Source organism: Triticum urartu, chromosome 7, assembly GCF_003073215.2.
Source record: "Triticum urartu cultivar G1812 chromosome 7, Tu2.1, whole genome shotgun sequence".
Lineage (NCBI taxonomy): Eukaryota > Viridiplantae > Streptophyta > Magnoliopsida > Poales > Poaceae > Triticum > Triticum urartu.
In genome coordinates, this window is record NC_053028.1 from 430451887 (window position 1) to 430462314 (window position 10428).

Genomic DNA, 10428 nt, shown 5'->3' on the forward strand with positions numbered 1-10428 from the left:
CCTACGAGATATTTTACAGAACATGGGCCATACTTTCACATCTGAAGACGGATGAAGAACTTGCGGCAATGTACTTCCAGATGAACTTTCATTGGGCCAATCCGTCCCGGCAAAATTTCAAGAAGGTTCAAATTCCTCCTCTCATCCCAAGCTCAGTGTCTCCATCGCCCTCAATTGATGAAAATGAAGATGCTGAAGACACTGCAACAGGCCCTTCTGCTTCACGCGACCCCGACAACAACGTTGGCACTCCTCCAACTTCTTCATGATGATATTCTTCAGGGATGTTAGTTCTCAGTTTCATCTCCTTTTGGTCATTTTATGACAAAACGAGGAGAGGTCAGAGTTAGTATTCAAGTGGGTCTATATATGGGCTTTTTTTACTAAGTTACAACTCTTAGACTTTATTTGATTTTTTGATGAGTTGTAACTTAAATTACTGTAGGTGGTCTGACTTATTTTCTACATTTCATATGCATGCCTTGATCCTTAATATATATATATAACACTATTCTGATCACGGGATCAAAATAATATTCTAATCACAACCTGAACTGCCTGAGTAACATGCCTGAACTTCCCTTTGTATGAACCCGACCTTCGGGCTATCTTCGCAACCGTGGCTTCCCCCGCGAATTATTCTAGTTAATCGTGATCTATATGATGTTAGTGTAATCTAGAAATGTTTTTTAGAAACTAAATACCGGTTTTAAATAGGTATCTCGCTCGTTGGCGGATTTTGCTCTCGGGTCATGATGAAATTGTGTTTTTGCAATTTTACTAGCTGAGTTGTTCGACCTGAACTTCCCCTAGTGCTAGGTTGAACTTCCGCCAACATTTCCCAAATGGGACTTGCGATATACCGTTGGAAAGCTATGGACACTAGTATCATGACCCAAGTTAAATTTTTGGCAAAATGTACGCGGTTTAAGAGCAGTTTTGAAAATCGTTTTTTCTTCATACAAAAAACGTGAATCGTATTTTCAATCGCACTTTAAAACCGTTTATTGGAATGAGGCAAATAATATGGCGTTGGAAAGCTGCTGCAAAACCGCTCCCTCCACATGCTGAAAGTTTTCTTTAATTCCCTACGGTTAAAGAGTAATTTGGAAAATCATAAAATTTCACAAACCGAACACCCGAGTTTGTATTTTCGATGTCATTTCTAAACAGCTAATCCAATTGAGGCAAATGATATTGCATTGGAAAGCTTATGAAAATGCGCTACTTTTTCATGTTGATTTTTTTTAATTTTGAACGGTTTAAAAGTGATTTATAAAACGGTCTAAGTTTCACCGAGTTCGTATTTTTGAGCTAATTTTTTAACCTTACATCCGAATGTAGCAAATGATATGGCGTTGGAAAGCTTGAGGAAATGCGAAACTTTTTGGTATATATTGTTTCTCCCAATTCCTTACTGTTTTACGTCAATTTTGAAAATGGCTAAAAAAGTATTTTCACCGTAATTTCTACAAACTTTATCAGAATGGGGCAAATAATATATCGTTGAAAAGCTAAGGAAAATGCGAAAAAATTCATGTTGATGGTTTTCTCTGATTCCTAGCCGTTTTCAAGTAATTTTGAAAATGACGAGATCATTCGTTCTGCCTTTATCGTGAAACAGATTCTTCGAAAATGCGCCGCGTGAAGAACCTGAACTTCTCAACATGTCTACTTGAACTTCAGTCTGTTTTTCACGTGCTTTTTTGCTCTTAGCTCTCCATCCACTCACCGGAATTGAGCAAATGATATACCGATGGAAAGCTGCTATAAACACGCAACTTTCCCATGTTGATCATTTTTTCATACTCGCGACGATTTTAAAAGTTTTTCATCTGAAATTCATTTAGTTTAGTAGTTGAACTTCCTGCTGTTTTCACGTTAAACTTCTGTGACGTATTTTCGTTTGTAATTTTCTCATCCATTCGTTAGTGTTACCCAAATGATATTCCTTTTGTACAAACCACTCTCAAATAATTTTTTAAACTTTCTCTGACGAAGGACTTGAACTTATAACAACAAAAAAATTAGCCTTTGCTTTTTTATTCCTTTTTAATACAATGCACACCGTGTAGTACGTGAACTTCTAGCATTTATCAATCTGAACTTCTCTCGGTTATGTGAAAATATCTGAGTTTTTATGAATTTTTAATGTGATTTTCTTAATCCTTTTTTGTGAATTTTGAAGCGCTCTATTTTTAAAAGTTGAAATTCTTGTTTTTTTAATTCTTGTTGCCATTCTTTAATAATGAGAAAAATCTGAGATTTTCCTATAATCATCGAACTTCTCCATCTTTTTAATATGGGCTTCCTGGTTTTATTTCTTAATCTTTTTATGACATTTTGTAGCGCTCTATTTTTAAAAGTTAAACTTTTTGTTTTTTATTTTTGAACTTCTTGTTTCCTTTCTTTAATAATGAGGAAAAATCTGAGTTTTCTATAACCATCGAACTTCTCCATCTTTTTAATATGGACTTCCTGTTTTTTTCTTAATCTTTTTTAGAAATTTTGAAGCGCTCTATTTTTCTAAAAGTTGAACTTCTTGTTATTTAATTTTTGAACTTCTTGTTTTCCATTCTTTAATAACGAGGGAAATCTGGGTTTTCTATAATCATCAAACTTCTCCATCTTTCTAATTTGGACTTCCTCGTTTTATTTCTTTTAGTAATGGAAAAAAATCCTACTTTTTGATAGACGTCGAGCCCCTTCGTTAAATTTGAACTTCCAGGTTTATTTTAATAGAACTTCTTCATTATTTCGAATAGAACTTATTGGTCTTATTCTTTAGTAACCGGAAAAAATTGAGTTTTCAAATAAATATCAAACTGCTCTGTTTTAAAAAATTGAACTTCTTGATTTTATTATTTAGTAACAAGAAAAAATTGAGTTTCTAATATGCATTGAACTATTTCATTTTTCTAAATTGAACTTCTTTGCTTTTATCTTTAGTGTTGGGGGAAAAATTCCCAAAATGACATTATTTTTTCTTTTCCTTTTTTGAATTCTAAATCCTAGGTTTTAATATACTTTGAACTTCTTTGTTATTTTAATCTGAACTTCACATTTTTTATTTTTTAGTAAAGTTTTTGTTTTTGATTTTTAAATAAACATGATTTTGACTTTTTTTTATCTTCATGGTCGATTCTTTAATTCCTTTTTTTAATTTCAACTTCTTCATTTTATTATTTAGTAACGAGAAAACATCTAAGTTTTTTTAACCTTTGAACTTCTCTCTTTTTTTACTTTTAACTTCTTAGAGAAAAATATGGTTTTAAATAAGCAAACAATTTTCTAGGTTTTTACCTTTGAACTTCTAGGTTTTTTGACCTTCTCAGTTATTTCAAATTGAACTTCAAGGTTTTTTAAATTTTAAACATGGGCAAAAAAGAATTCTCTGCAAGCATTTCAGAACGATATTTTTGTTTATTTTTGGTCAACTTTTGTCTTGTACAAGGATTCAGAAATGTAACATATTTTTTGCATAGTAGATGAAGTCCTAAATAGCAAGAGCAGGAGTGAGCGATCACAACAAATGCTTTACAACAACAAAGGTCGAGAACATCTATGGCTTTTTTTCTAACTTGAATGTCTCTAATGAAAAAAATGCTTTTTTCTATGACCTTCTGTGTTGGTCATCATTGAACTTCTATGAAATTAAATTTGGTTGGAGCTGGAAACTAGTATATGAGAAAAGAAAGGGTACAATTCTCAAAAAAGTAAAGAAAGGGTACGGTGCAAAATAAACTACATAACACTCCAATCATACACAAGTGCACGTACAAGAAGTACTATACTAGTCTAGCTCACACACACATTTCACCGAACATGAGCCGTGCATGTAAAAAACTGTTTTGTATAAGAGCCAATGTTTTGCTCTTTTCACGGTCGGCGCCCAGGTCAACATCACCATGCAATCCTGTGCTGGCCCGCATCATATAAGGAGCAAACTTTTTTTAGTGCAGACGCATCTGGATTATACACAGACATGCCGGCCATGTCGACCAATCTAGCTTGTAGAAACATGTGCCGAGTGCCGACCATTGCGAGCTCGCTCGCGGCAGTGGGTGCACGAGCCGCCACACGCACGAGTAGCAGTGGTGCAGGACGCATCTTTCTAGCCGGCACACTGCGACCGACAGCACAATCGCATGGGATGACGCCTCCGCACGGCAGGTGGAGTTGGTCCAGTGAAATAGCAGTTCAGGCATCCTGGGCGGTGGCACACTTGCATGGAAAGCCGTGGCTCGCGGACGGAGATGAGCGGTGGCGACGGGTGGGGAACGTTGCAGGGTGGTGCGGGCGAGAGCAGGGACAGGCAAGCTCAACGATGATGGAGGAGTTGGGAGCGGCTATTCCAAAGATGAGCCCTCCTCGGGAAGGTCGAGTTGGCCCTCGCGAGAAGGCCAATTAGTCCTCGGTGGTGACAATCATTGACGCCAAGTTAAACATTTCTTCTGAAAAGATAAAAGGTCTTTTTTTCCTCGCTTGAGCTAGCCAGGGGGCACTAAATATCTGTGAATGTGTTTATACCACATGTTTTGCACTAATCCATTCCTCTCGGTAGCTCCACCCGTGTTGTAGTGTCTGGACACCAAAGCTAGCCGCACCGGAAGACGTTGGGTATAAATGCTTCTATACAAGGTTGTGCTTGTTTTTACACCACATCTTTTGGTCCTTATCTCTACATCTTATCTTCTTGAAGTACCTACCACCACACGTTTTATTCTTTGTTCTCTATACTCTCCGTACATTTTCACTTCGGGTTCAGGCCCCCGGCCGACCACGTTCAGACCAACTCAGGAGGATTTGGTGACATGGGCACCTGCGACGTGGTCCTCGGCCTTGTACATCCTGCACACCATCAGGCGGTGGCCTGCATCCCTATCGGAGAAAGCCGAATCTCTCAACCTGCTACTTCTTCAGATTTCGACCTGCTTTTTCTTCAGAGTCCGACCTGCTACTTAGTCAACCTTGCTGAGGAAATAGCTGCCCGCGAATGCAGCCAATATGGTAGAATGGCGTCGATGCAGATGGACCGACAGGGACCGCAATGAAAAAACGGACAACAAGGAGAGATGGCCGCCCACTAGGACTTCTCGCAAGCGAGGCGCTGGACGGCCCGCACAGAATGGAGGGGCAAAAGCTTGTGGATGGTGCATATGGCAGACCGGCGACTTCTGCTTGGGGTGCGATGGTGGTCAGTCGGTGACCCGAGAGCACCGGCGCCCTTTAATTGCGACGGCGACACTTCTCAAGATCATGCGAGGGCCATCCATGGCGCATGCTGGTGGTGAAGGGCGTGTCGACGGCGGAGATGGCCCCGGAGGCGTCCAATCCAGATGACCGGCAGCGGTGGCGGCCTGTGACATCTCTGGTCAGTAGACCGCGGGCTTCGGGAGGCGCGATGCTCACCGGCTGGGGGTGGTGCTCGCTGGCTGGGACGGCGCGCACCGGTGGTGGCGCCGCTGCAGGTGGGGCGGCGCGTGGCCGCGGGAGTAGGCGGGATCCGGCGAGGGGGCGGCATTGGGATGCGGAGCCAGGGAAGAGGCCATGGCGGAGCGGGAGATCAGCGGGGATGGGATCTAGGGAAGTTGGCGAACGGGGGCTGGTGGTGGTTGTTCGGGAGTTCGGCAAGATCCCATCGGGCCCTGTATAGGCGCGGTGTGATCCAAATAATTATTCTATGATTAGAATAGTGTTGTCCTATATACCCCCTTCTTCCATCTATATAGAGTTTAATGTGTTTTTTAAGACCGTCTTTGACTATTGACAAGATTAATAGTACATGACATGCATAATGTAAAAATAATATCCTTGAAAGCTCCTTTTACACACGAATTTAACGGTGTGCTTTGTGTAAGTTGCATGTCATATATTATTGCTCTAATATTTGGTCAAAGTTAGCCTCAAAAAACACGATGGAAGGAGGGAGTACATAATATATATATATAGTGTTACTATTCATCACCCAAGGTGCAGAATAAGTTATTTTCACCCCGAGGTAATCTTACGATCATTTCATAATTAAATTACGTTTGGAATTCAAATAGTTACATTCCTATTGATTCACTACGTAAAATTTGACATAAGAAAATAAAAATATAGGTCCTAAGACAAGAAAATTTGCAGTTTATGTGTATTTTAAACTATGTTTTTACGTTTGTAATTTTACATAATATAAAATATTTTTTACGGCGATTATATATTTTCTTACGGTCTCTTTTTGCGTCAGAAATAAGACAAAACTTATGGAACGTAAAATTACGGTGCATTGATGGTAAAATAGAAGGGGGTGAAGAATAACTATTCCTCACCCAGGGTGACGAATAGCGCGACCCTATATGTATATATATACAATTTCGTCAGACACCAATTTTCATCATGCATTTAAATTCCTCAATATCTTATGATCATGCATGATTGGATTCCAAAATATAGGGGAGATCTCCACAATTCCAACATGCCATGTGCATTTGCAATTCAAAGCAAATTCTTCATATGCACATCTTCAGGGGGAGTTTCTCAATATCTTATAACCAATTTCTTCATACTCAGTACTTACACTTTCATTATTTACTCCCATTGAAAACCTAACCAATTTGTCATTAATCACCAAAAAAGGGAAGACTGTAAGTGCATCAAGTTCCCCCTTAGTGGTTTTGGAGTATTGAAGACAAATGGGTTGAGAGACTAATGTGTTTGTGAGTATACATAGGAGTTAAAGTCCCTGAAGATTTGTTTTAACCCATGGAAGACAACCCCCAAAAATGTATTTCTTCAAATGAAGAACTTGGTGATGAAACTCGTACGACCTTTGAGGAAATTGACGTGAAGACTGAAGCTTGAAGACTTTTGTTTTCGTAGTTTCTTTCTTCTTATTTTGAGTCATAGGAAAAACAATATTGTTAAAGGGGGTCTAGGTGAATCATATTCACATTTCCAAAGTGTTGATCAAACTTATACATACACAAGCTGCTTCGAGTGAAGCCTTTGAAAATCTCCGGAACAACTCACGAATACTCACGAATTTGTTAGCGACAGTGACGAAGTTCATCTAGTCGTTGACGAATTTGGTCAGGCTGAGGAGTTAGGATGTCGCCACTGCGATATGCCTATCATGAGGAAATTGAGTGCCCCGGCGAAATTGAGAGTTCAATTTTCCGACTATTGCTGCGCCGCGTGCCAACTATCGAGTGGATCCTTATCCTCACAGTGGCCATGTTTGAGAAGGGCATTTATGACAATTCATGTCGGGTTGCCCCTGGCTATAAATAGCCGCCCACCACAACCACTTGTTGGTTTGCTACTCTAGAGAGAACTTTACACTTGTCATTTGAGAGCAACCCATCCTCTGACGACTTTGAGAGAATCCTAAACGAGAGAAAACCTAACTAGAGACAAAGTGATTGAGCATCACTGAAGAGATTGATCTATGTGATCCGACGCCTGTTACCTTTGAAGATTGTCATTCTTCCAGATGATTAGGCGTCGTGTTCTTAGCACCCAAGAGTCATTGTGGTGTGCCGGTGAACAAGTCTGTGAAGGTTTTGGAAGTCTACCTTGAAGACTTACCACGAGTGATTTGGCGAGGTCTAAGCGACCTTGACTCAAGAGGAATACAGTAAGGACTAATTGTCCTCTGAGTTCGTCTCAGCCGCCTCAACCAGACGTACAGTTGATACAACAACTGGAACTGGTCTACCAAATTGTTGTGTCTTCACGGAGCCTACCTGCTTTCAAATTCCTCATCCCTACCCTTATTTATTCCGCTGCTGAAGAATTTGTGATCTACCCTCTGACGAATTTGAACTGAAGACTTTCATCATGCTACCTTTCATTTCTTCAATTCATCCTCTTCATGCTTGTATGCTCATATGATTGCATGTTATTCACCTATATGTATCTTGTATGCATGCTTTCCGCTTCTGTGATGAACTAGTAGCCTTGTGTTTCTATTTCTTCACACTCTGTTCTTTGTCAAATTCTTCAGAGTTTAACGAATTTCTAAAAATCTCCCATTCACCCCACTCCGGGAGCAAACCCGCGCTTTCACAACCTAAGCTCTTTCCACACTCGGTGTCACCAACTGAAACTGTTCAAAAATTCTGAACGAACTTCAGTAGGCAACAGAAGGTTGGCAAGTTGTAGCCTATTGAGAGACTTGCATTGATTGAGGGCCTCCCATACGAGCAATGTTCGATCGATCAAGTCTCACATCAATCACTCGGGTTCAGTAATTCAAAGGGCTCGCTCAGGTTCAGTAATGCAAAGGGATCGCTCGAACACACGCAAACCACCCCTACATTGCTCGGGACCAACCACCCACCGTATACCCCACGAGGCGGAGAAATCCCCCAAAAATTCTTGCCGCCACTTCTACCATGATTTTTTACGTCATGGAAGGCCTAAAGAACTCCATGTAGGTGCGCCACCAGCCCGCCCAAGACGAAAAGCCCATTTTCTGTCATAGTTTTTAGTCATAGAAGTAGGTGCCCACCACATCAATGATGATACATGTTCTTGTCACTATTATCGTCATGGAAGTGTCACTTCCATGACAAAAAGTATTTTCTTTCGGACCAAAATGTCATAGACGTGTCTTTTTCTTGTAGTGTATACTTCCACATCCAACTTGGAGAGTGCTACAATAACTCACAACACTTGGGGATTATCAGTACCGTATAGGCATTGTTCTGGACCCATAGTCCAAAGAAAACCACTCACAAGTGATCATGGCAGTATAAAGGTTGATGTAGATGACGACCATGATGAATTTCCCCTCCAACAGAGTATCGGTGACCTCCAGATTGGATCGCGGTGGAACATAGAGGCACGGCGGAGGAAAAATTCCTTGATAATTAATATAGGGTTATCGAAGCAATATAAAGACGTAGGAAGAAAGAGGCGGTGGAATGGAGTCCACTAGGGCCCATGCAGACACACCTGGCTATGCCGGCTAGCCACGATGGGCCCTCATGCCCCCCCCAAGCAGTGCCAGGTGCCCTAGGATGATTCCCGACTCATTTTTTGCATTCTCTCGATTCTATAGCTCCGTAGAATTGATTTTTCTGAAAAGTCCAAAAACATCATAAAACAACAATTGACATTTGGCACTAAATTAATAGGCTAGTCCACAAAAAAATAAAAATTGGTACCAAGACTATGCTAAAGTAATATAATTATAGCACGAAACAAGCAAATTATACGCTATAACGTATCACATGAACCTAAGGCAGGCCTTGCATGCCCATGAACACGTCCCGCTAAGAGTACACATCTGGACGAGTAAGTACCCCAAACAGGTAACCCTAAAAAACTATAGGAAAGGACGACACTTGGATTTCTATGCAAGGCAAAGTCCAAGACGTGCGGAACCAAGAGATCGAGGCAAAGGAAGGTCAAACCGACCAAGACTAGCTATAAATACCAAAATGACCAAGACGGCTGAATCGAAGCCCTAGTTTTGCCTAGAATAGATTCGATCTATGATGCTCTGTATAGTTCGAGCACCTCGAAACCCAGCGACTCCATATCGAAGTCCCCAGATCCACACTTTGCAATCATTGTTTTATTGTTCCTTGATATAACTGTAGACAACCAGGACTGGAGTGGTTACTTGCATCGCATGGGCTCGAACATGGGTAAAATCACTCCACTTTATCTATCCGATAACCTAAGATTACATCCTATTCTCGTACAAATCCACATACATTATTATAGTATTGTTTGGGTACTTGCAAAAGACCTTCCATAGGACCAGCTAGAGGTGGAGGTGAAGGTCGATGCCGAGGAAGAGGAGGTTGTGGCACAGAATACTGCAATTGCCGTTGACGAGGCCCGTCGGAGGGAGCTTGACACCATCCTTGTCGAGCTAGAGGCTAAGATTGTCGAGGAGGAGGCTACCAAGACCACTAAGAGGAGCAATAACATCACGGTAATTTCCTCCCTCGACTTCCACAATGACGAGAAACCCCAATAATCCATGGATGATCCCCCACAGAGTTCGTAGGGAGGAAGTTTATACCATGGAAACCCCAATAATCCATGGATGATCCCCCACAGAGTTCGTAGGGAGGAAGTTTATACCATGGAAACCCCAATAATCCATGGATGATCCCCCACAGAGTTCGTAGGGAGGAAGTTTATACCATGGAAACCCCAATAATCCATGGATGATCCCCCACAGAGTTCGTAGGGAGGAAGTTTATACCATGGAAACCCCAATAATCCATGGATGATCCCCCACAGAGTTCGTAGGGAGGAAGTTTATACCATGGAAACCCCAATAATCCATGGATGATCCCCCACAGAGTTCGTAGGGAGGAAGTTTATACCATGGAAACCCCAATAATCCATGGATGATCCCCCACAGAGTTCGTAGGGAGGAAGTTTATACCATGGAAACTATGAAGAAGCGCAAGAGACACC